At 38.4% G+C, this 26,246-nt stretch overlaps 1 pseudogene; it reads left to right on the forward strand.

Moving 5' to 3' along the window:
- Window positions 1-3,391: 3,391 nt before the first annotated feature.
- LOC101723221 (vomeronasal type-1 receptor 3-like) lies at window positions 3,392-24,083 on the forward strand (annotated as a pseudogene).
- Window positions 24,084-26,246: the final 2,163 nt, after the last annotated feature.

Raw genomic sequence — 26,246 nt, forward strand, 5'->3', positions numbered from 1 at the left:
ATTGCAGAGATAAAGAATTCTACAAAATTTATAAACAGCAGAAACAGCCAATGTTAAGGTTCAGAAATCAAAATCTTCTGATAGAAAGAAATGATGATTTACACAAAGAAACCTGAAAAAGCATAAGAGAGTAAGAAAATTTTTTCCAATAGCTATTAGATGATGCTAAGAAGATAAATACAGGGCCAGTTGAAGTTAGATAGAACATAGAATACAGCACAGATGGAATAAAAAATCTGTTTACAGAAATCATAGCAGGAAATATGGAGAAAGAACTCAACATACAGGTAAAGGAAGCTTACAGAACACCATAATTATGATGAAGAAAATCCTGTTAAATGAGGAGACTAAAATCTATACCGACACAATAAACAAAGCACATAACTTGATATGCACAGCCTATAGTGAAATAAACTACAGGCCATAATAATAGGAATAGCAGTATTAATAGGTTTGGAATAAGAATTGATTCAAATTTTGTCAGATACCTAGAATTCATAAAAAATGAATGTCTAGAACATTCTTCAGTACCCTGATGTCCTTATCAAATATTTTCGGGCTTTTCTTATTTTTGTCTATGTTTTTCCATTAGTCTGGTCCTCTTCATCTCTCAAAGGTTCCAGAGCTCTGAATCAGATTTGAGAGCAACTCCTGAGACACCTACTACATCACTTGAATTTCTTTTTAACTAGACTGTATGAACAATATCAGGGGATGGAGAGGTGAACAGTCTCAGGTTATTTTTGAGTCATTATTGGAAACTGTATTAAAGGACATGTTTTGCATTCATGTGATGTATAATGCCCCACCTAGATCTGACACCTAATGAGTTAGACAGGTAATCACATCCTTCTCAGCCCAGATTTCTCAACTAAAAGTGAAGTCAGTGCACTCTGTTACATAATACTAAGACAGATTTACAGTGAAGTACATCAAATTATACTAACACATAACCTAGTAAAAATACTAAGAATTTTCTAGACTATAAGTTTTAGTCATCATTACTTTTAATAGATGCCTTCGTCAAACTGTCATAAAATGCACAAAGTTGACTTACACATATAATATGTTATATATTAGATCAGGAAGAGTTTTAAACATGGATACGAAACAAAACCTCCAAGACACACACACACACACACACATATACACACACACACTCTTGAGGAACTAACAACTCAGTGGGTACAGACAGAGGTGACCCTTGTGTAAAACACAGAAGTGCCACAAAAAATGAGGTGAAAAAATTTTATGAATGCTAATCATTGCGACAGTCATGATTCCAGGGAAAATATGCACTCAAAAAAGAGTTTTTCTTAGAGACCTGAAAAGCTCCTGTATCATTCTGATTCTTGAAAGAGAGCAAAGAGGTAATCATATGCTAAGACTTCGCAGCCACTTCCCATGGCATCAGATCCCAAACACAGGACCTGGGTGCTGAGGGGCTTCTAGAGGGATATCTGCTAGGACCGGTCTCCTTCAGCTTTCTGGCCCAGGTACATACCTTTTCAAAACCAAAAGATGAATCAAGGTCCTGAGCCTCACAGATCATTTCAATTAGTCAAAGGCAAAAGCAAATATTAAGCTTCTCAGGAAAATTTTCAGGGCACATATGAGTAAATGAAAGACGTGTCGGCTCTCCTCACGTTGCCAGCTCTGACGCAGACAAACTCCGGGTTGGTCCTTCTGGCAAGGTTCGGCTCCTTAGGTCCCATTTGTACCTGCAGGATTGCAGAGCATTTGCATATCATAGACTGTCACCAAGACTTCAAGTTCTACAGCTGTCATGCTGTCAGGGTAAAGGAAACCCTCTATGAATCTCAGTCCCTGATGTACAACTTTCCTAGTCCCTCCACAATTACTGTGTTTGGCTCAGAAGTTATTGCAGCTCAATTCAGACTTAATTATTTTAATAGAAGGGTTGCAGTGAGAAAGTGAACAATCAGCCAATTTTCTGTGACCATTCTTCAGTCCTGTCTTCCCTTTCCTGAAGTCCCTGGCCAGGGGAAGTCACCTTCCTCTTTCTGTGCACACTGGCAGTTCACAGTTTTGCCATTAAGTGCCTGGTTTATTCTAGGACTATTAAGCAACACATGGCATCAAACACACTAATTCTGTCCTATCAGAATTATATCCCATTTTCCTGGAAGTGGACTCGACACATAATGGACACTAAAAAGTGAGACGTAAATGGAAGAGAAGCCTTTTTAATTTTCATTCACCATTTTGAAGGCAGAAACCCAGACACAGCCTTTGAGTCAGTTGCCCAGTGCCGCTTGCAAGGGTGCACAAGAAGGAGACGTCTGACTTCCTCCGGTGCAAAATGGGGATTGATCCTCCCTTTCCTTAGGGTATTTCTTTAGAAGTCCAGAGATGTAAATTTTCTCCTTGCCCCTTCGAGAGATATGAAAGTCTTTGAAAGCTAGGTAATGCTCTTGCAAGTTCTTTGCCCCAGAATTGTTTCTCTGAAGGCCCTGGAGTCCTCTTTCCCAATTGAATCATCAAGGCACCTCATCCCACATCCTCCAGTTTCTGTGGGTGGAGAGTCTCAGCTTCCTGGGACTTACTCCAAGTTGCAAAACCATCCCCTGTCATTGAGATTTGAGAAATTCATTTATTGATAAAAGTGATACATTAACACAAATGGCCAGCCAACTCTCCAGGTGACTTCAGGGTGAACTATGTTTGATCTTGTAGTCAAGTCTTACTACTTGAAGATGAGTTATACTTTAAATGGAGAACATGTATGTACTGGCTTGTATATGTTAGGATATAAACAGGGATTTTTTTCTTATAGTATCTATAATAAATATCTTTTGACACCTATCATAGTCTGGTTTAGTGTTTTTCAATAAGAACATCGGTTTTCGCCTTTACTTTTACAGAGAGATTTTGTGGTTTAGCATGAGACACTCTTTCCAATTATCTTATTTCAACCCAGGTATTAGCTGAATCAAGAATTGAACGTAGAGGATCCACCTTCTGCCTATTGCTTTCTGTGTCTGTCTGGGTCCGTCTGTCACACATCCTTGCTGTCTTGGAGCAGGGGGTCACTCCGGCTGGCCGTGACTCACATCTCTCACAGACTCTGTGTACATCTCTCACTCCCTCTCTCTGCATCCCTAGGATTTTCTGCAGCTCACCCTTCTACTGGTTGTAATTTCGACTTTGAACAGCTCTGGGCATTCTATGTGGACTTCAGGGATTGTTGGCTGGAGCACAATGGATGAGGGCCATTGGGTTTATTTTCTGTTATGTAAAATGGCAACAAAACAGACCTATATTAGGGTTTAAGGAAGAGGTTACAGATTGATAGTCAAGAAATATTTGCTAGCGTGCTCAGGGGAGGTAAAAAGATCTGAGCAGATGAGCGCATCTGCATCTCTTGAGAATGGACCTGTGGGAGTCCGTGCTGCCAGCTGCTCTCGAGCAGGTTCTCGCCCTCATGACCGGTGGGGTTCACTGCACCACTGACCGATCTGTGAGAGTGATGCAGGCACTCCATGAAATCAGCCAGTCTTCGGGCTAAATCGTCAAAAGTCTGCATTCCACCTGCCTTTCCCCCTGTAAAGGATGCTCAATGAAGTCTGCTCTTTTTGTGAACAGGATGGACAGAAGATCATACACAAGATCTGATGATAGTGGGTTGGACAAAAAATCCACTAGGAGGGCAGAGGTATACGGGCTGGACTGCAGGCTCCCAGAAGGTACTCACGTTGTCTGCTGGCAGCCAGCTGCACTCCACAGGGCTCTGCCCCACACACAGTCATTACAGGAATGGGTTTCACAAATTTAATTATATAAGCAATGATCTCAGGAGCTAGCATGTTCCACTGTTTGGCCAGTGTTACAAGGAACAGAAGATGAGCATGTGGTTCATTTGCCCAATGCTCAGGGTCTTTCAGGTAACATTTACCTGAACAGCTTCCTGCAGCTATGTTGCAGTGTCTCTTAACTGGCAAGAGTTTTGTGAACACAAAAGAAGCATTTGAAATCCACGGTGGAAATTGCCCTAGTTTTTCCTGGGATGACATAATAAGTCACCTAAAAAATGTGTTGCCTGCTTCAACCACAATCTATAATTTATTCCAAATAAACAAGAATAATAGTCAAGATGCTACAGTCATTGAATTGCATCTGTGGAACGCACACAGGTATTCACCTGGGTGTTAGGGCCAAGGGGGCACACACATCTGAAGGAGGAAGGGACTGTGACAACAGAAAGGGGGACCACCCTGGTCCTGAAATGAGTTCGATTTATGAAGCTTGTTTGTTTGTGAACTATCCAATAAAATTATGGTGAATTATTTATTTTCCTAGACTAACTGGCAAAATTTCCCTGCAAACAACATGCTGTTGTCGGGGAGGATATTCTAGGGATGAAGGGGTCTGTACATCACAGGGGACATCACCATCAGCTAAGCATTGTAGTTGGGAACTTGGTAATAATATTAAGAATATGTACACAGTTTTACTCAGTGATTTTTGGGGGAAATAAATCTTATAGTCATTTGTTTGAAAAAAATGTTCAATGTCCCGATGTGCACCTCAGCATAGTTTGTAACTTCAAAGAATGGTAACAACATACATGTATATTACTAAGAAGCCTGCTTGAATACACTAGGATACATCAAGCAGTAGAGTGCCATGCAGACTGAAAAACAATGTGAAGTTCTCAATGTGCTAACTTAGATTTTCACGAGGTATCATTAAGCGAAAAAGGAAGGGGCATGAGCATTTACACATCTGGTATTATTTACATAAAGAAAGGAAAATGTGAATGACATGCTTCTAAGAGAAAAAATATGAGTCATAGTGCAAAAGCCAAATTGGGCCCCTGACAAAATTAGAGAACTTTTCTTTTTTACTGAAAAGTAATTTAGATCTTTAGGAACATTCAAATGAATTGCTTACTGAAATATTCAATAATTTCAATTTAGAAAATTGTACCATACATCAAGAACTGTGTATGACATTCAAAATACTAAAAGAGCTTGCAAAGAACATAATTCAAAATACATTTTAAATAGGAGATCAGATGAATTAATTATTTTAATAACATAATTTTCACCAAAATACTAAAAGAGGGATTATAAAATCAAAATCTTATAGTCACCAAATAAATTAAACATATAAATACAAACACTGATGCAAAATATAAAAATAAAATTCCAAAATCAAGAGAATTTGCTGGTGAATTCTTCGAAACATTTATTTAAGAGGAAATATCTGTCTCACATGAAGACTAAAATATGATATAAAAAGAACACCTCCACACTCATTTATAAAACCTGGAATAAATTTGATTTAAAAATTCTTTTTTTCTTTTAATTAAATTCTTTTATTAGTACATTGTAGGTATACAACACAATTACATTTCTCATTGGGAATTGTACCTTTACATAATGCATCTTGGTTCTTATTTTTTCCCCATTCCTAGCCCTCCCTTCACCCCCTCCACCCTTCCCTATTTACAAAGACTTTATTTCCATTTTGTCCATTTCTCATCATTTTTTCCTTTCCCTTCTTTCCTTTCCCCTGTGCCTCCCACTACCCCTACCCCTTTGGACCTTTTCTTCCTATTTTACATTATTGATTATTCATTGTAATCATTGGTACATTTTAGGTATACAATATAATGACATTCATCATTGGAAATTTGCACCTTTACATAGTCTCTCTTGGTTGTTTTTCACCCTTGCCCAGCCCTCCCTTCAACCCCTCCAGCCCTCCCTATTTACAAAAATTTTGTTCCTGTTTTTCCATTTTCTCATATTAATCCCATTCCCTTCTATCCTTTCCCTTAGCCCTCCCACTTCCTTCCCCTTTGCCCCTTTTCTTCCTATTTCACATGACCTATTATACATATAGTCCTTATTTACACTTTCAGTTTCTCACACCAGAGAAACTATTCGGGATTTACACATCTGTGTCCTATTTATTTCACTTAAGAGTATTGCCTCAATGTGCATCCACTTAACTATAAATGTCTCCAATTTCTCATTTTTTATGGCTGAGTAGTACTCCATTTTATAAAAAAAACACATTTTCTTTATCCAGTCTCCAGTTGATGGGCATTTGGGCTGTTTCCAAGTTTTAGCTATTACAAACAGTGCTGCTATGAACATGGGTGCACATATATCACTGTGGTATGATTCTTTTAATTCTTTGGGGAAGATCCCCAGCAGTGGAATAGCGGGGTCAAATGGGATTTCCAGTCCTAGTTCTTTGAGGTATCTCCATACTGATTTCCACAGTGCTTGCACCAGTCTACACTCCCACCAGCAGTGGAGCAGGGTTCCTCTTTCCCCACAGCCCCGCCAGCATTTGTTATTGGTTGATTTCATGATAGCAGCCATTCTTTCTGGAGTGAAGTGGAATCTCAGTGTTGTTTTCATTTGCATCTCTCGAATGACCAGTGATGTTGAACATTTTTTCATGTATTTATTTGCTATTTCTACTTCTTTGTGTGAGAAATGTCTGTTCATTTCAGATGCCCATTTTTGGATTGGGTCTTTAAATTTGGAAGGTGTGATCCTTTTAAGTTCTTTATAGATTTGAGATAGTAGACCTTTGTCTGAGGAAGAGCAGGTGAAGATTTTTTCCCACATTATGGGTTGTCTCTTCACACTGCTGGTGGTTTCTCTTGCTGTGCAGAAGCTTTTTAATAAGAAGAGATCCCATTTGTTGATTGTTTGTGCTAGTTCACAGGCAACTGAGGTTTTGTTCATAAAATCTTTTCCTACACTGATGTCTTCAAGGGTTCTACCTAACCTCTGTTCCAACTGGTTCAGAGTTTCTACTTTAATATTTAGATCTTTAATCCATTTTGATTTTAGTTTAGTGCATGGTGAGAGATACAGGTCTAGTTTTAGTCTTTGGCAAGTTGAAGCCCAGTTTTTCCAGCACCATTTATTAAAGAGGCTATCTTTCCTCCAGTGAGGGTGTTTGGCTCCTTCGAAGATGAGATGGCTGTGTGTGTCTGACATTGTTTCTGCGTCTTCTAATCTGTTCCACTGGTCCTCAAGTCTGTTTCTTTGCCAGTCCCATGCTGTTTTTATCACAGTAGCTTTGTAGTATAGTTGCAGGTTGGGGATTGTGATACCCCCTGCCATGTCTCTGTTACCTAGAATTGCTTTTGCTATTCTGGGTCTCTTCTTGTTCCAAATGAATTTTTGGATTGTTTTCTTGAGGTCTATGAAGTATGCTGCTGGGCTCTCAATTGGAATTGCATTAAATCTACACAGCAGTTTTGGAAGTATGGCCATTTTCACTATATTAATCCTTCCTACCCAGGAGCAGGGGATGTCTGTCCATTTTCTGATATCGTCTTCAATCTCTCTTTTCAGAGTGCCATAGTTTTCAGAGAAGAGGTCTTTGATTTCTTTCGTTAGGATGATTCCTAGGTATTTCAGTTTTTTGGATGCTATTGTGAAAGGAATTATTTGCCCTATTTCTCTCTCAGTGAGTCTGTCATTTGTGTAGAGGAAAGCTACTGATTTTTGTGTGTTGACCTTGTAACCAGCTACTTGCCTGAATTTGGTTATTAAGTCTCCCAGACTTTTGGTGGAGTTCTTGGGATCTTCTATATAGAGTATCATGTCATCTGCAAATAATGACAATTTGACTACTTCGTTTCCTATCTTTATTCCCTTTATTTCTTTTTCTTGTCTAATTGCTGTGGCTAATGTTTCCAGAACTATATTGAACAAGAGTGGTGATAGTGGACATCCTTGTCTTGTTCCTGATTTGAATGTGAAGGATTTCAGTTTTTGACCATTTAGTATGATATTGTCTGTTGGTTTTTCATAGAGGGCTTCTATCAGTTTGAGGTAGAGAACATCTATTCCAACTTTTTGTAGGGTTTTTATCATAAATGCATGTTGGATTTTGTCAAATGCTTTTTCTGCATTTATGGAGATAATCATATGGTTTTTGTCCTTGGCTCTATTGATATAGTGTATTACATTAATTGATTTTCATATATTGAACCATCCCTGCATCCCTGGGATGAATCCCACTTGATCAGGGTGTATGATCTTCTTGATGATCTTCTGCATTCTGTTTGCCATTATCTTATTAAGGATTTTTGCATCTATGTTCATTAGTGAGATTGGCCTATAGTTCTCTTTTTCGGTTGGGTCTTTCTCTGCTTTGGGGATCAAGGTGATGCTTGCTTCCAAGAATGAATTTGGGAGTATTGCTTCCCTTTCAATTTCATTGAAGAGTTTAAACAGTAGTGGCAGCAGTTCCTCTCTAAATGTCTTGTAGAATTCAGCAGTGAAGCCATCAGGGCCTGGGCTTTTCTTAGTTGATAAGTTTTTAATTACATTTTCAATTTCATTGGTTGATATTGGGTTGTTCAGAATTTTTAGGTCTTCTTCATTCAACTTTGGTAATTCATATGTGTCTAGGAATCTGTCCATTTCTTCTGTGTTGTCCATCTTATTGGCGTATAGGTTCTGGAAGTAGGTATTGATGATCATCCGGATTTCTGCTGGGTCTGTTGTAGTTTCACCCTTTTCATTCCTAATTGCATGGATTTGGGCCTTTTCTTTCCTTTTTCTGACAAGGTTAACTAAAGGTTTATCAATTTTGTTGATTCTTTCAAAGAACCAACTCTTGGCTTCATTGATTTTTTGCATCGTTCTCTTAGTCTCCATTGCATTGATTTCTCCTCTGATCTTTATAATTTCTTCCCTTTTATGAGCTTTGGGGTTGTCCTGCTCTTCTTTTTCTAGAAGCTTGAGGTTCAGCATCAGGTTGTTTAATTGAGCTCGTTCTGTTTTCCTAATATGCATATTCACTGCTATGAATTTCCCCCGTAAGACTGCTTTCATTGTGTCCCATAGATTCCGAGATGTTGTATTGTCATTGTCATTTAATTGAAGGAGCTGTCTGATTTCTTCTTTAATTTCCTCTGTGACCCATTGGTTATTCAGAAGTGTGTGGTTCAATTTCCACGTGTTTATGAAATTTTTTGAGTTTCTTTTGCTATGGATCTCCAATTTCATCTCACTATGGTCTGATAATATACAGGGGATAACTTCAGTTCCTTTGCACTTACTTAAACATGTTCTATGTGTGAGTATGTGGTCTATTTTGGAGAATGACCCATGTGCAGCTGAGAAGAATGTGTATTCTGATTTTGTGGGGTGGAAGACTCTGTAAACATCTGTTAAGTTCATTTGTTCAGGAGTTCAATTGAGTTCTAGTATTTCATTACTTATTTTTAGTCTAGTTGATGTATCTATTTGTGACAGTGGGGTGTTGAGGTCCCCCACTACAATTGTATTAGTGCATATATGACTTTTCATGTCTGTTAGTATTTGTTTTATATAGTTGGGTGCACTAGTGTTTGGTGCATAGATATTTATGATTGTCATCTCTTCCTCTTGGATTCTTCCCTTTACAAGGATGTAGTGTCCTTCTTCATCTCTCTTAATTAGTGTTGGTTTGAAATCTACTTGATCTGCCAAAAGGATAGCTACTCCTGCTTTTTTTCGGGTTCCTGTCACATGCAGTATTGTTTTCCACCCTTTAACTTTCAGTCTATGAGTTTCCTTTTGAATGAAGTGTGTTTCTTGTATGCAGCATATTGTTGGATTTTGCTTCTTGACCCATTCTGCCAGTCTGTTTCTTTTGATTGGTGAATTGAGACCATTAATATTGATGGTTATAACTGAAACGTATTGACTTGTCATTGCCATGACTTTTTCTTTTTGTTGGGTTCTCCCCCTTTACATTTAATTTCTTGTCATGCCAGATGGGTTCATTTTGCTTTGCTTCCTGGGGTTGTGATCCTCAATGTCTGTTCCTAGGATATTTTGTAAAATTCTTTGGAGTGCTGGTTTGGTATTCATGAAGTTCCTAAGGTGCTCTTTGTCATGAAAGTATCTTATTTCTCCATCAATTCTGAAAGATAGTTTTGCAGGGTACATCAATCTGGGTTGGAGGCTGTTTTCTTTTAGGGCTTAGAATATGTCACTCTAAGCTCTTCTTGCCTTGATGGTTTGTGTTGAGAAGTCTGGTGTGATTCTGATGGGCTTTCCTTTGTATGTGATTTGTTTCTTTTCTCTAACTGCTTGTAGAGTTTTGTTCTTCTGTTGGGTTTCTGGAATCTTAACAATTATATGCCTATGTGTAGATTTTTTTTGATCAAGGCTAGTTGGATTCCTATATGCCTTGCTTATCTGTATGTCAAATTCTTTTCCCCTGCTTGGGAAGTTATCTGCCATCACTTCTGTGAAGAGATTTTTTATGTCATCTGCACTCTCTCCTGTTTCTTCATTGAGCCCAATCAGTCTTATGTTATTTTCTTTGCATCATCTAGCAGCTGCTGGATTGATTTCTCGTGGTCTTTTACAATTTTAAAGAATTTTTTCCCTTCCTGATCACTAATTGCAATCTTATCTTCTATATCAGAAATTCTGTCTTCACATTGGCTCATTCTGCTGCATAGACTTTTAATGGAGTTTTTAATCTCCTGGAAATCTCTTTGCATCTGTTTTATGGATTCAATTTGTTTCCTATGTTGGCATTCCATCATGTTCCTCAGCTCCTCTATTTTTTGTCTGTATGCTCTCTAGATTTATTAATCATGTCTTGCACTATGGGCACAATCTTTGCTGTTATCTGAGTAATTATTTCTGATTTCATTTTTTCCAGATCCTCTTTTGTTGCTAGTTCAGGGAGTCCAGTTAGTTGAGTATCAGAATGTTCCATCTCATTTCTTTTTGGGGTTGCTGTAGGTTATCTGGAAGTCTGGTTCTGAGGCTTGTTTACCTGTCTTCTCATTTTGATGGGGCAGGGGGGAGTGTGCGGCTCACCTCCTCTGTGCTGGGAGCTGTGGCATGCCTACTTGGAAGCCTCCTCCAGCCTGGGAGCCAAGGCATGCCTACCGGAAGCCTCTTCCATGCTGGGAAGGCACACCTACTCAAAAGCCTCCTCCTGGCAGGGAGCTGTGGCAGACTGACCTGGAAGTCTCCTTTGGGCTGGGAGCAGTGGCACACTGACCTGGAGGCCTCCTCTGTGCTGAGAACTGTGGCACACCTATCCGGAAGCCTTCTCCTGGCTGGGAGCTGTGGCATGCTGACCCAGAAGTCTCCTCTGGGCTGGGACCTGTGGCACGTGTACCTGGAAGCCTCCTCCAGGCTGGGAGCTATGGCACACCAACCTGGAAGCCTCTTCCTGCCTGGGAGCTGTGGCATGCTGACCTGGAAGTCTCTTCTGTGCTGAGAGCTGTGGCACGCCTACCCGGAAACCTCCCCTAAAACCCATTTGTTAGCCAGGCCATCCTCATGAGGCTGGGTGTTAGGAAAAAGCAGGAGAAGCTTGGTACTGCATTGTATCTCTTTTTGGAATGCTTGTAGTACAGGAAGATAGTCTAATGGGGTTAGCCTCTGGGCTGAGATGGGACCCAAGCAGAAAGGTGTGGCCATATAGAAGCTCAAATAGACTACTCCACAGGTTCCTGTGGAGTGGCTTGGGTGTGAAGGAGAGCTCCCCTGCTGGGTGAGGGCCCATCCATGGTGGGAGCTACCCCCTACCCACCAGGGGATCAGAGGACCCTAGTGGGTCAGAGGAAGAAAGGAGATAAGAACACTCGACTGACAAATCCTTGTGTTCAGGGCTGATGAGAAATGACAATAAACAAGGAGGTTATAGAGATGAAGGGAAAGTAAAAGAATTAAGATGTGATATGTACACAGTACATTTCAAAACTGCATTATGAATGTATTCAATATTTATTGCAAACATGTACCAATATAAATTCTAAAAAATAAAAAAGAAATGTTCTGAAAAGTTACATTCCAATGCAGTGAATATTTACAAGTAAAGCATGAATTTCTGCACACATATAACCTAACAAAATAGAATCAGGAGATTATAGAAAACCTGAGTAGATCAATAGGAATCAGTGTGATTGAAGCACTATAAAAATCTACAGACGAATAAAATCCCAAGATTGGACTAAAAAGCTGCCGAATTTACCAGACTTTTAATAAAAAACTAACACCAATGTGTCTCAACTGTAATAGAAAGGGAAGGAATATTTCCAAAACAAGCAAATATCATATTACAGAAACCAGAAGGAGACTCAAAAAGAAAGAAAACTACATGTCAACATTCTTTTTTTGGTACCGGGGATTGAACTTGGGACCTTGCGCTTGCAAGGCAGGCACCGGAACCACTGAGCTAAATCCCCAGCCCTGATGTCAACATTCTTGATGAGAATAAATGCTAAATTGCTCAATGAAATTTTTACAAATAGTATTCAACAGCACATTAAAAAGATTAGACACCATGATCAACCCCATTATGGTTTAACATAGGCAAATGAATAAATATAATACAGTAATAAATAGAATCAAAGTTAAATTCATATGATACCTCAAGTGATTCAGAAAAAGTCTTTGACAAAATTCAACATTCTTTCAGGATAAAGGCCCTGAAAAAAAAGTTATATAAGGACCTTGCCTCAAAATACTACAGGGTATATATGACTTGCTCACAGACAACATCATCCTGAGTAGGAACATTTTGAAAACATATCTACTAAAATCAAGAACAAAGAAAGTTCTCTTCTCTCACCACTCTTCAATACATTCATTGAAATTTAGCCAGAGCAGTTGCCCAGAATGCGCCGAATCAGCCCGCGCCCTGGCAGCAACCCACTGGACCCCCCCCCCCTCCCCGCTCCTCTGGCCTCTTCTCTGTACAGCCACCTGGTTCCACACTACAAAGACGCAGAGGACATTGGACCACCAGGCCACTGTACTGGGTAAGTTGGAGTCATCCTCACCTCCCATCAGGACCGGGACTATCTTCAGGGGAAGGGCAGCTGGCTGCAATACAGCTCTGCAGAGTTCAACCCTACGGGAGGACAGGGAGCTCAACTTGGGACTTGCAGCCAGAAATCTGCCTGAATCTCATGGGTCTGTGACTGGCTTGCTGAGACCCACTGACTTATATCTGCACACTGCAACCCACGTTGTCTATTGTGACAGCAGACATAGCCTGAGAGGCCCTTCATCTGCATGATTATTTTTTATTCCCAAAATTAGTTTTATTATTTTGGGTTTTTTTTCTCTTTTCTTTTCTTTTGCTCCTCTTATCTTTAATTTTTTTCCCTACTCTTTGCAAATATTTGTTTTTCTCTCCTTTTTTTCCTTTTCTTTTCTTCTTTCTTTTCTCTTTCCTTTCTATCTCTCTTACACTCACTCTCTTGCTCTCCCACATTGTTCATCTTCCCTTTTTGTCCCTGTTTTGGTCCTCAGTCAGAGTTCTTCTTTATTTTCCTATCATTTTCTTTTTCCTTCTCACCTGTGTTCTCTGGCCACACTGCTAACCTTCCCCTATCCTTCTTCCCATCTGTCCCTCCCTCCCCAACTCCTTCTAACTCCCCATCCCAAAGGGTAAAGTTGTTATATATTGAAGAATTTATTCACTATATGTTGGGTTGGTCCTCGATCTTGATTTAAGTCACACAGCTAAAGGTGATAGATTAATAACTACCACAAATTGTCATTCTTTAAGGGGTATTTGATGCTATGGCATTGCTGATTGTATGACTTGGGCTAACGTGTCGTGATTGATCTAAACAGTTTTCCTTCCTGGTATAATGAAAATGAGATAGCCTCAGAGTCATTATAGACTCAAAACCTAAAGAACAGCTATATCCGGTAGATACCTCTGAGAAGGAATCATTCCTTAAGGGTTTTAAATAGATCAACAAAGATACTTACAATAAACAACTTCATAATATCAACCCAGGAACTAAACCAGGGACAGTACCAAAAACGAAAATGAGAAGGCATTTAACCAAGTCACAAACCCAGACTTCCACCCCACAAATGGCAATTTCTGGGGGAAATGAGGTGCAAAAGTCTGATAATCAACCACCTGGACACCCTGAACTGATAGCACAGGAAGTAACAAAACAGATGAATGAGGCTCTAGAAAAATTCAAAGCAGAAATAATCTCCCAGATATCTGCAGAGATGGTGAGCAGAGTGAAAGATATGATTAGAGGATCTAGAACAGAAACAGATAAAAAAAATAGATGAGCTCAGAAACATGCTGGAAGCCATGAATACCCAGCATAAGAAAGAAATGGAAACCATGATTGCCCAACATAAGAAAGAAATGGAATCCATGAAACAGATTCAAACAGATATTCAGGAGATCAAAAACTCCACTGAAAGTATCCACAGCAGATTAAGGGAATCTAAAGATAGAATATCAGATATAGAAGACAGGATCGCAGTTAGAGACCATGAAAATAGAGATTTCTTAAAAATAGTAAGGGACGATGAGAAATCAATCCAACAACTGCTAGATGATGCAAAGAAGAATAACATAAGACTGATAGGAGTCCATGAAAAAACAGGAGAAAGCACAATTGACATTAAAAAAACTGTTCACAGAAGTAATAGTGGAAAACTTCCCAGACAGAGGTAGAGAATTGGACATACAGATAAATGAGGCATATAGAACTCCAACTAGCCATGATCAAAAAAAAAAATCTAAATCTAGACATATAATAGTCGAGATCCCAGAAACCCAACAGAAAAATAAAATCCTACAAGCAGTTAGAGAAAAGAAACAAATCACCTACAAAGGTAAGCCCATCAGAATCACAGCAGACTTCTCAACACAAACCCTCAAATCAAGGAGACCCTGGAGTGAAGTATTTCAAGCCCTAAAAGAAAATAGCTTTTAGCCTAGACTGTTGTATCCTGCAAAATTATCTTTCAAAATCGATGGGGAAATTAGATACTTCCATGACAAAGAACACCTGAGAAATTTCATGAACACCAAACCAGCACTACAAGCAATTCTAAAAAATATCCTAGAAAAAAGCAATGAAGGTCACAATTCCATGAGGCCCAACAGAGGGAAGCCACCAGGCAAGGTAAGACACTAAAGGGAAAGGGGGAAAAATAAGAAATAAAAGAGCCAACAAAAGTAAAACATCACAACAAAAACAAATCAATATCTATCAATTATAACCATCAATGTTAATGGCCTCAATTCACCAATCAAAAGAAATAGACTGGCAGAATGGATTAAAAAGGAAAATGCAACAATATGCTGTATACAAGAAACACACCTAACTCAAAAAGAAACTCATAGACTGAAAGTAAAAGGATGGAAAAAGGTTCTCCACACCACAGAAACCCAGAAGAAAGCAGGGGTAGCAATCTTATTTGCAGACAAAGTAGATTTCAAAGCAAAACTAATTAAGAGAGACAAAGATGGTCACTACATCCTTGTGAAGGGAACAATCCAAGAGGAAGAGATGACAATCCTAAATATATATGCACCAAATATAAATGCCCCCGACTATACAAAACAATACTAATAGACATGAAAAACCAAATAAACACTAACACAGTTGTAGTGGGGGACCTCAATACCCCGCTATCACAAATAGACAGATCATCTAGACAAAAAGTTAACAAGAAAATTCTAGAACTGAACCGAGCTATTAAACAAATGGACTTAATAGATGTTTACAGAGTGTTCCACCCCACAAAATTGGAATACACATTCTTTTTGGCTGCACACAGGTCATTCTCCAGAATAGACCACATGCTAGTTCATAGGACATATCTAAGTAAATGTAAAAGAATTAAAGTTACCCCCTGTATATTATCAGACCATAGTGGAATAAAATTGGAGATCGATAACATAAGAAACTGCAAAACCCCAACAAACACATGCAAACTGAGTAACACCCTCTTGAATAACCAATGGGTCACAGAAGTAATTAAAGAAGAAATTAAACAGTTTCTACAAGTAAATGAAAATGCCAGTACAACATACAGGAATCTATGGGACACAATGAAAGCAGTTCTACATGGGAAATTCATAGCAGTGAATGCCCATATTAGGAAAACAGAGAAAACTCAGATAAATAACCTAATGCAGAGCCTCAAGCTCCTAGAAAAAGAAGAGCATAACGAATCCAAAGCTTGTACGAGAGAGGAAATTATAAAGATTAGGGCAGAAATCAATGCAATGGAGACTAAGAGAACAATACAAAAAATCAATGAATCAAAGAGTTGGTTTTTGAAAGAATAAATAAAATCGATAAACCTTTAGCCAACCTTATCAAAAAAAGGAAAGAAAGGGCACAAAAACATGCAATTAATGAAAAAGGTGAATTCACAACAGATCCAACAGAAATCCAGAGGATCATCAATACCTACTTCAAGAACCTCTACTCCAATAAAATGGAAAACACAGAAGAAATGGGCAGATTCCTAGATACATACAAATTGCCAAAGTTAAAAGAAGAAGATATAGAAATTCTAAACACTCCAATTACAATGAGTGAAATTGAGAATGTAATAAAATATTTACCAACAAAAGCCCAGGTCCTGATGGCTTCACTGCTGAATTTTACAAGACATTTAAAGAAGAACTAACACCATTACACTTTAAACTCATCAAGGAAATTGAAAGGGAAGCAATACTTCCAAATTCATTCCTGGAAGCAAGTGTTACTTTGATTCCAAAACCAGAGAAAGACCCAACCCCAAAAGAGAACTACAGGCCAATCTCCCTAATGAGCATAGATGCAAAAATCCTCAACAAGATACTGGCAAACAGAATACAGAGGGTCATCGAGAAGATTATACACCCTGACCAAGTTGGATTTATCCCAGGGATGCAAGGATGGTTCAACATTCATAAATCAATAAATGTAATACACCATATTAACAGAGTCAAGGACAAAAACCATATGATCATCTCAATAGATGCAGAAAAAGCATTCGACAAAATCCAGGACCCATTCATGATAAAAACCCTACAGAAAATTGGAATAGAAGGTCTTTATCTTAACCTGATTAAGGCTATCTATGAAAAACCAACAGCCAACATCATACTAAATGGTCAAAAACTGAAAACTTTCACGCTAAAGTCAGGAACAAGACAAGGATGCCCAATATCACCACTCCTTTTCAATATAGTTCTGGAAACATTAGCCACAGCTATTTGAAAACAGAAAGAAATAAAAGGAATAAAGATAGGAAAAAAAGTTAAACTGTCATTATTTGCTGATGATATGATACTTTACATAGAAGACCCAAATAACTCCACCAAAAGACTTCTAGACTTAATTGGCAGATTCAGTAGAGTAGGTGGATACAAGGTCAACACTCAAAAAGCAACAGCCTTTTTGTACACAAATAACAGACTCACTGAGAGAGAAATTAGGGAAACAATTCCTTTTACAATAGCATCCAAAACAATGAAATATCTAGGAATCCATCTAACAAAGGAAGCAAAAGACCTCTACACTGAAAACTACAGCACTCTGAAAAAAGAGATTGAAGAGGATACAAGAAAATGGAAAGACTTCCCTTGCTCCTGGGTAGGAAGAACCAATATAGTGAAAATAACCATACTTCCAAAACTACTATATAAATTCAATGCAATGTTAATTGAAATTCCAACAATATACTTCACGGAACTAGAGAAAACAATCCAAAAATTCATTTGGAACCATAAGAGACCTAGAATAGCTAAAGCAATTCTAAGCAACAGAGACATGGCTGGAGATATCACAATCCCCAACTTGAAACTATACTACAAACTTACTGTGATAAAATCAGCATGGTACTGGCAAAGGAACAGACCTGAGGATCAGTGGAATAGATTAGAAGATGCAAAAACAACTCCAGACATGCTCACCACCTCATCTTTGACAAAGGAGCTAACCACCATCATTGGAGGAAAGATAGCCTATTTAATAAATGGTGTTGGAAAAACTGGATTTCAACCTGTCAGAGATTGAAACTAGACCCATACTTATCACCATGCACTAAACTAAGATCAAAGTGGATTAAAGATATAAATATTAAGACAGAAACACTAAACTTGCTGGAAGATAAATTAGGTAGAACTCTTGAAGACATTGGCATAGGAAAAGACTTCATGAACAAAACTTCAGCAGCACGGGAACTAGCAGAAAGAATCAACAACTGGGATCTCATCTTATTAAAAAGCTTCTGCACTGCAAAAGAAACGACCAACAGAGCCAGCAGACAACCTACAATGTGGGAAGAAATTTTTATCAGCTGCACCTCAGACAAAGGAATACTATCTAGAATATATAAAGAATTGAAAAAAATCAGACCCCCCAAATTGAAAGACCCAATTCAAAAATGGGCATCTGAAATGAACAGACATTTCTCAGACAAGGAAGTAAAAGCAGCAAACAAATATATGAAAAAATGTTCAGCATCATTGGTCATTCAAGAGATGCAGATGAAAACAACACTGAGATTCCACCTCACCCCAGAAAGAATGGCTGCTATCAAGAAATCAACAAATAACAAATGCTGGAGGGGTTGTGGGGAGAAAGGAACCCTTCTCCATTGCTGGTGGGAGTGCAGACTGGTGCAACCACTGTAGAAGTCAGTATGGAGACACCTCAGAGAACTAGGACTAGAGGTCCCATTTGACCCAGCTATTCCCCTGCCGGGTATCTTCCCCAAAGAATTAAAAGAATCATACCACAGTGATATATGTGCACCCATGTTCATAGTGGCACAGTTTGTAATAGCTAAAGCTTGGAAGCAGCCCAAGTGCCCATCAACTGGAAATTGGATAAAGAAAATGTGTTTTTTTTATAAAATGGAGTACTACTCAGCCTTAAAGAATGAAAAACTAGAGTCATTTATAGCTAAATGGATGCATATCGAGGCCATACTCTTAAGTGAAATAAATAGGACAGAAATGTAAATACCGAATAGTTTCACTAGTGTGAGAAACTGATAGTGTAAACCTGGGTTAAAATGATTAAAATGAATTATTGATAATTTGAAATAGGAAAAAAGGTCCCAAAACGAAGGAGTGAAGGGAGGGGAAGGGGAAAAGAAAAGAGGGAAAGGAAAAACTATGAGAAAAGAAAAAAAATGGAAATGAAATCTATGTAAATAGGGAAGGGTGGAGGGGGTGAAGGGTGCACAGTTAATGGGGAAAAAAAAATAAGAACCAAGATATATCATGTACAGGTACAAACACCCAATGATAAATGTAAATGAATTGTATACCTAAAATGTACCAATAAAAGAACTAAAAGAAAAAAAAAAAGAAAAATTTACCCAGAGCAATTAGGCAGGAAAAATAATGAAAGGCATCACAAACAGGTAAGGAAGAAGTTAAATTATCTCAATTTGTAATATGATCCCTTACTTAAATGATTCTAAAATTTTCATCAGATGACTTTTAGATCTGATAGAAAAATTCAGCAATGAGGCACGATTCAAAATCAGCATACAAAATTCAATGTTTTCTATATATCAATAATAAACTCACTTAGAATAAAATGAGGACAAGAATTCTATTCACAAGAGCTTTTAAAAACATAACCAAAGATGTTAAAGACATCTGCAATACATATTATAAAACAGTGAAAGAGATTAAAGAAGATACTACATGTTATTCAAGAATTGGCAGAATATTGCAAAATGGCCCTAGTGCTGTGAGCAATGTACAGATTCAAGGTAATCCCCACCAAAATTCTAATGGTATTCTCTACAGAATTAGAAAAAAAGTCTTAAAATTCACATAGAAACACAAAAGTCTCAGAAAATCCAAAGCAATCAAAAACAACCAGAGCAATCCTAAAGCTATCAAAACACCAATTAAAAAAATATACGCCAGGGCCGGGGATTTAGCTCAGTGGTTTCACTGCCTGCTGCACAAGTGCAAGAACCTGAGTTCAATCCCTGGTACCCCCCCCCAAAAAAAACAACTAAAAAATATACTGCAGCTGAGGATTTAGCTCAGCAGCACTGTGCCTACTTCACAAGCACAAGGTCTTGAGTTTGATCCCTGGTACAAAAAAAAAAAAACTCTAAAAGAAAAAATAAAGAAACAAAACAAACATGCAGAAAAATATACTGCAAAGTCATAGTAATAAAACCAGCATGGTAATGACATTAAAAAAAGTAAGCTAATGAATTCAATAGAGGACACAGAACAAACTCACCACAGCTATCTGATTCTCAACAATGATGCATATTGGAGAAAGACAATACATTTTAACAAATGGTGGTGCCAAAACTGGAGATACACATGTAGTGGATTAAAATTAGACTCCTATATTTCACCTTGTACAAAAAACAACTCAAAGAGGGCCAAAGCCCTAAATATAAGATTTGAAAGTTTCAAGATCCTAGAAGAAAAGTTCAGGGTTTGAGCTCCATTGAGTGCCCTACCTTTTGCACTGTACGTGGGAATGTGAATTAGCAGAGATACTATGGAGCTCAATACAGAGGTTCCTCAATAAAATAAAAGTAGAGCTACCACTTGCCCCAGCTGTGCTCCTCAGTATATACCAAAAGCAGAACTTACATTTATCACACTATCCAGATAACTGCATGCTTTATTGCACTGTGATTCATAATAACTAAGCTACTGAAACAGCCTAAGTGCTTATTAACTGGTGAATGGATAAATACATATGGTATATTAGAAAATAGGGAAAGATTTACTCAATAAGAAGAAGAATGTCATGTCATTTGAAAGAAAGTGGTAATCAGGTAAAGCATAGAAGCCAGACTCCAAAAGAGAAAGAAGTATCTTATGTTTTTTCTCATACATAGATCTTAGACAGTGGATGAGTAGTGGAGAAACTAAAAGAGAAGAGAAAGGGAATCAAGGTGAAGAACAGAGGAAAAGGTGAAGTGGGTGAGAAATGACCACATTATGTTATATGCATGTATGGATATGCCAAAATTAAATCCAGTATTCTGTATAACTATTAAGCTCTAAGAAAAAATGTAAAAGAAGAAAAAGAGAATTTCCTCCTTAAAACAGAATGTGATGCATGCCATAATATATCCATTAAAAACACTGAAAAAATAAGAAAAAAGAGAAATCTTTTTTCTCAGTGGAAACTGTTAGATCCAGCGAGAGAGAACCAACCAGAGACCGATATTAAATCCACACAAGAGTTTATTACTGGCTGGGACCCGAGCTGAGCATTGGACTCAAGCCCCGACTCGGGGGGGGGGGGGGAGACAAGCATGTTTTATACACCTTTGAGGCCAACAGTTCCTAGGCCCCTCTAGATAGAACTAGCAAAGCAAGCAAAAGGTACAGAAGCGGAACGTCCTGCCGTTAGAACATTTGTAAAACAATAGTTCATTAATTGTTATTTCTAAAGAGACTTTCTAAGGGGAGGAGGTTTTTAAGCTTCCTCCTTCTGAGTTCATCTAAAGGGCAGGCAGGTGGGTCAAGCAGCAATATGGAGTCTGTCTTGCTAACTAGGGTCCTTCAGAAACAAGCTGGGACATACATGTCCCCAACATGAACCCTAACTGGTGGTCACGTAAGAAGCCTTCACCACACCACTTATCACACAGAGTCCAACCTGAATCCAACTGGGGATTTGGCTGATTCTCTGCATTGCTAATTGCCTTTATCAAAGTATAAATAAATAAATTCCTCATAACTTAATGACAGAGGAATGAGAAGAAGGTGACCAAGCACCTGAGACTCCTCTCCTCGTACAGAAACTGGTTTTCCTTGATGATCACATTTTAAAGGCAGGGTCCTGGCCTTGAGAAAACATTGTTGGGGGAAAAACAGGCAACAGGATGATCGAGCTTCCAAAACATGTCTACACATCTCCAGTGGGTGATGAAGGAAGCTTAAAATCATTTGAATTCTATAGAAAATTCTCAAAAAAAAAGAGGATAAGTCTCATGATGTGCACCAAATGAATTTTTCATTCTTTTACTCCTGAATGTGTCAATGGGCAGCTAACTCATGCACTGTGCCTGTTTCCTGATTTAAAACTGATGATGAAAAGACCAGGCTTACAGGAAGGCATTCCAAGTTTACAAAATGTGCTAATCCCCTGGATTTGATCAACCAGACTGACTTAGTTTATTCTGGCTAAATTGTCCACATTTGACTAAAATTGTGGTAGAAAGTGACACTGGATCTCTTAGATGTGAGAGAGTAAAATCCTACCCAGGTCTGAGTGATGAAATCAGCTGGGACTGATAGAGACCACAACAACTCTATTGATAGGCATGCTGGAGAAATGGCACTGGTGTGCGGCCAGCTGCAAGGTTAGCTGAAACACTCTCCCCTGGGGGGAAGCAACAGGTGTAAAATGCCATCCTGACACTACCTGAGGGATCTCTTTTCAGACCACTGATGCCCCAATCTAGTTTGCTGCACACAGACAGTATTGGGGATATTTAATTAATAAACTGTTTTCACCTCATGACCACAAAACAGCTAGTTAACCCCTTCTGCGGATTCGCCTTGATAAATCTCAAAACTTCTGCACCTGATCCAGGTGACCCTCAAATGCTCTGAGCTCACTCAGTGAAGTCAGACCTCTCTCCTAAGTCTCTTGTAGATCCTTGTAGCAGGGTTCTTCTAGACACCATCCTGGATGCAGCCAGTTGATTATCTGACGGGTTTTTAGGAAAGAGACTTGCTCCTACATATCTTTGGCTGATCTTGTTTAAGTTTTTGGATCATGTCCCCAGAAGTTATGCTGTTGAAATAATGAAGACAACAAAAGAAACCACGTAATATTTATAAGCAATGAAATTACAGAATCAGTGTAAAGTATACAGTTATTAAGGTATAGGTTTTGAATATAAAAATATCAGAAGCAAAAGCAAACCTGAAAGTTGTTACGCTAGTCCAAATGAGAGATAGAACAAAAAAAGAGGCACCATGTAAATATGCTTAAATGTGAGAAATGTTACAGAATTTGAAGCTACAGGATTGTACAGCTGTTTACTCTGGAGTGTGAGGAAGACTGGCAGGTTAAGTACAAGCATCATGGTCTCGGAACGGGATGATGATACAAAACGAAAAGCACAGAGAAAGTTCTGCTCTGGGGGAGTTTTGAGTTCAGTTCAGCGATTCTGTGAGTAAACTATAGCTGGGATATATAGGGATTTAAACATGTAGATTCGTTTTGTTGTTTTGGTACTTTAAAAATCTGGGCTGATTTTTTTTGAGGATTGTAGTCAGTGTGTACTAAAATCTAGGTTGAAATTTTAGTTTTAAATTGTATTCCCAAAGATGACGTTAAGATTATATAGAATAACATATAATAAGTGCTTTTAAGACTATATAGAATAACACATAATAAGTGCAACATTAAAGGAATGAAGTCTTTTGGACACTATCTGTCTCACTCCAGAGACCAATCACAACACAAAATATTTTTTCAGATATATACCATCATTACACTTGGTTTATTCAAAAAATATTTGCTTGGCTCAAATTTTTCTCCCTCAGATGTACTAAATGGAGTTGAACCTTGTCAAGGGAACAGTCTTCCTTTCTGATTGGACTGGGCACTGTGGGGAACATCTCTGTTTCTGCGAATTACCTGCTCATGTTTGCAGGGACAGAGAAATCCATACACCAAATTCTCATCCATTTGGCTTTCACAAATGTCATAACACTTCTTTCCAAAGGAATGCCAAGGACAATAGCAGCTATGGGCCTGAGAAACTTCCTAGACTGTCTCTTACCTGGACAGGGTGGCCCGGGGCCTGTCCATCTGCACCAGCTGTCTCCGCATGGGGGTCCAGCCCATCACCATCAGTCCCAGACACTCCAGGTGGGGAAGGATCAAGCCCAGGTTTGCATGGTACCTCCTTCACATGTTTCTTCTCTTTTGGGTTCTCAGTTCCTTGAAAGGCATGAACTTAGTCCTTTACATCACAAGTACCAGCCTGAACACATCAAACTTATGAAGAGTGACAACTATTTTTTTTAACCAGAAAATCAGGAAATGAAATGGGTTTTTCTCACTCTCATGGCCCTGCGTGATGCTGGGTTTCAGGGTCTCATGGGTGGGGCCAGTGGCTACCTGGGGTTTCTTCTCCACAGACACCATCAGTGGGTTCTCCCCCTGCAGAGCTCCAAGTCCTCTACAAACTCCTGAGATCCAAGCTGCTCAGAGTGTTCTCATTCTGATGCTTTGTTTCCTTTCCTTTCCTTTCCTTTCCTTTCCTTTCCTTTCCTTTCCTTTCCTTTCCTTTCCTTTTCTTTTTTTCTTTTCTTTTCTTGGGTAGATTGTGTTCTTTCTCTATTTAAGATTGCCTTCTTGGAGAATAATTCCAGAGTATTAAATATTTGAGAATTTCTGACCCTCAGTTATGGATTGTGAGCCTGTTTGTGCTGATTCACAGGGATGGACACCTGGCTGAATATTGGAGGCCTCAGTCGGAGAGAGGAGCCATAGAGAAAATGTCTATATCTTGACTTTTTAAAGTAATTTTAAAATAACTGTCAGTGTCATTGTGCTGTAGGTAATAAGAAACCAAGTGAGAGTAATGAAAAACACAGTCATATTTTCATTCAACAAAGCTGGTGACCATCATGAGCCGACACAGAGGTCACGTAAAGAGGACTCAGTGTCTCCTCTTTCTAGCCTCCAGCCCTGCAAGCAATGAGCAGCACTGCACTTGTAGGATGGAGCCTTCACTGTGCTTGCTGCTGGTAGAAAGCACAGGGAGGGGCGTGGTCAATGCAGGATGAGTGGTGAGTGGGAATTAACAGCAAACCGAAAGGTGCACAATCCATAGGTGTTAATAGTTATTTCAAAATCAACAGATTATACCACTGTAAAGACAGAGAGAACCAATTTAGCAAATTCTATTAAAATTACTTAAATATTCATCACTGATCCAAGAATTTCACTTCTAGGCTAGATCTTTCAAATACATTTTTACATAAGACACACAGAATAAAAAATATTGATTTTACTGTTGGTTTCTAAATAACCCTAAATATGTAATTTTAAAAAGTCATTTGCATGTTATATAAAGGAATTTATAAATATCTATCCACTCAAGGGCTTTTTACTGAACTTGAAGAAGGGGCAAGTTTAACCTGTATTACTATGCAGTGATACCATTCATATTTTATCTGTAATTAATTTTGACCTCTATGTAGAGTAATAGTATTTAAAAAGAAATAAAGATTTCTTTTTATGTTTATATTATGAACATCTGAAAGAATACAAAAGTTAAAAAAAGAGTAATTGTCTCTTCATACTGTCTATGAAATAAAAGCATAAGCAAAATTTCGTTATTTTCTCTACATTTTCTGATTCACTAAGCGTTTAAGTACATTTTAAACAAATGGATGAAATAACTAATGTTAAACAAAATTTCTGAGTTATTTAAAGACATCATTTTACTGCTTTTATGTGACCTCATGCCATCTGTCTCTCTGTCTTTAGAGATCAACAATTCATGTTATAGTTTTGAATAAAGAATTTGCTTCTTTGCCATGAAGAAGGATAACTGAGTCACTTGTAGGAAAGTGGATGAGACTATAATTTTAGATGGAATAAAGCAGACACTCAAGTTTAAATATTGCATGTTTTCTCTCATATGAGAAACCAAAATATAGATAAAAAGTAAAATAAAAGATACATAACTGGGCCAGGGATTTAGCTCAGTGGGTCTGCTGCCTGCCCCGAAAGCACAAGGACCTGAGTTTGATCCCCAGTACCAAAAAAGAGATAGATAACAAGGGCCAGAGATTTAGCTCAGTGGCACCGTGCCTGCCTCACAAACACAAGGTCCTGAGTTCTATCCCCAGTACCCCCAAAAAAGACAGGTAACAGGAAGTGGGGAGATAGACCTGCTTCAAATGGGAAGGGGACCAGGAGATGAGGGCAGGGGTTAAAAAAGATTAAAATGTTCTATGCACATCTGCTAACTGTCTACAATGAATGTATTCATCATGTACTACAAACATATGATAATAACAATAAATAGAATAAAATAAAATGGCTGAGGGCTGGGGATGTAGCTCAGTGGTTTTGCCGCCTGCTGTGCAAGTGCAAGGTCCTGAGTTCGATCCCCGGTACCAAAAAATAAAATAAAATAAAATGGCTGAGGATGTAGCTCAATGTAATATGCTTGCCTAACATGTCTGGGTTCAATCCCCTATACCACAGGGGAAAAAAGCTGCTTTGCAATAGCATAAGCTCTCTCAGCACAAACAAAATCAGAGAAAATGTGGAATGCATAACATAGTCAATTTGCTTAGGATGTGATGCACACAGTATTGAGAGACACCTGACACATTCATTTCCTTTGTGAAAGCTTTTTAAGAATTTTTTAAAAATTCCCTTGAGTATTCTTAAAATATTTTTGGTGAGCGAAACAGCAATCTTAGCAAAGTTCAATCTTGGTAACGGCAATCAGAATCTCAAATTGTTA

Source organism: Heterocephalus glaber, unplaced genomic scaffold, assembly GCF_053883595.1.
Source record: "Heterocephalus glaber isolate CG9 unplaced genomic scaffold, H.glaber_assembly_v1.0 deba00001472, whole genome shotgun sequence".
Taxonomy (NCBI): domain Eukaryota; kingdom Metazoa; phylum Chordata; class Mammalia; order Rodentia; family Bathyergidae; genus Heterocephalus; species Heterocephalus glaber.